The 1,506-nt window shown below is 44.6% G+C and overlaps 1 non-coding gene across 1 annotated transcript; it reads right to left on the bottom strand.

Annotated features, from left to right (window-relative positions):
* Positions 1-584: 584 nt before the first annotated feature.
* On the bottom strand, positions 585-691 carry LOC141681279 (small nucleolar RNA R71). The gene has a single exon (XR_012558719.1). It is a non-coding gene; the product is annotated as a small nucleolar RNA R71 (small nucleolar RNA).
* Positions 692-1,506: the final 815 nt, after the last annotated feature.

Below are 1,506 nucleotides of genomic sequence, written 5' to 3'. Positions count from 1 at the left end.
TAGGACGTAGTAGTTACTTATTTTTTCTGGTTGTGTTTCAGGTACTTTAGCAAGCGTTTATGCAAACTCGTTCTCGTGCTCGCAAGAGGACTTTAGATACAGCTGAGGAGACAGACGAAGTTCTTGATATTCCAGAGAAGTTAGATTTTGAGGATTCGGATTCAGGAACTGAGCCGAAAGAACCAGTAAACATGGGAGATCGTATTGTTCAAACCGATCCAGCTCTTATGGATTTTTCTCGGCCTAAAATTGATGACATTCAGTCAAGCATCCTTCATCCGGCTATTCAAGCTAACACCTTTGAAATCAAGCCGGGCACTATTCAGATGGTGCAGAATTCTGTTTCTTTTGGAGGAGCGGCAACTGAAGACCCCAACATGCACATAAGGAATTTTGTCGAGATCTGCAGCACTTTTAAGTATAATGGCGTGACTGATGAGGCTATCAAGTTGAGGCTTTTCCCATTCTCACTAAGGGACAAGGCTAAAGACTGGTTACATTCTGAACCAGCTGGGTCCATCACTACGTGGCAAGATCTTGCGCAAAAGTTTCTGGTGAAGTTTTATCCGATGGCAAAGACTGCTGCTATGAGGAGTGCTCTTACTCAGTTTGCGCAGCAACCTACAGAATCTATGTGTGAGGCTTGGGAACGCTACAAGGAAATGTTGAGAAAATGTCCACATCATGGAATGCCGGATTGGATGGTGATCACTGGTTTCTATAATGGTTTGGGGGCCCAATCTCGGCCCATGCTCGATGCAGCAGCTGGAGGCGCCTTATGGGCTAAAAGCTATACTGAGGCGTATAATCTTATCGAGACAATGGCTGCAAATGAGCATCAAAACCCAACTCAGAGGATGACGTCAGGCAAGGTAGCAGGTATTCTGGAAGTTGATGCAGCCACCGCTATTGCAGCCCAGCTCCAAGCGCTATCAATGAAGGTTGATTCTCTGGCTACGTATGGAGTTAATCAAATAGCTATGGTTTGTGAACTTTGTGCAGGTTCTCATGCTACGGATCAGTGTTCTCTTGTAAACGAATCTGTTCAGTATGTGAATAATTATCAGCGACAACAGCAGCCTGTGCCAGCGACCTATCATCTTAACAACAGAAATCATCCAAATTTCAGCTGGGGGAATAATCTGAATGCTATTCAGCCACCATATCAGCAAGGAGTGAGTAAACAGTTTAACCCACCTGGATTCCAGCAATCACAGCAGTATGCTACAAGGCAATCATATCCTCAACAGGGAAGTGCAGCTGCACCTACTAGTGCTGATTTTGAGGAACTTAAGCTGTTGTGAAAGAGTCAGGCGGTTTCTATCAAGACCTTGGAAAATCAAATTGGTCAATTAGCTAATGCAGTGCTCAATCGTCAACCTGACACTCTTCCCAGTGACACGGAAGTACCAGGCAGGAAGGAAGCTAAAGAGCAAGTCAAGGCTATTACCTTAAGGTCTGGAAAAGTAGCTGATGCTGAAAAGGCAAAAGAAGTAGAAGCTGAAA

The sequence above is a fragment of the Apium graveolens genome, chromosome 8, assembly GCF_009905375.1.
Source record: "Apium graveolens cultivar Ventura chromosome 8, ASM990537v1, whole genome shotgun sequence".
Classification (NCBI taxonomy): domain Eukaryota; kingdom Viridiplantae; phylum Streptophyta; class Magnoliopsida; order Apiales; family Apiaceae; genus Apium; species Apium graveolens.
Note: the sequence above shows the minus strand (reverse complement) of the source record. Positions and strands in the feature narration are given on the sequence as shown.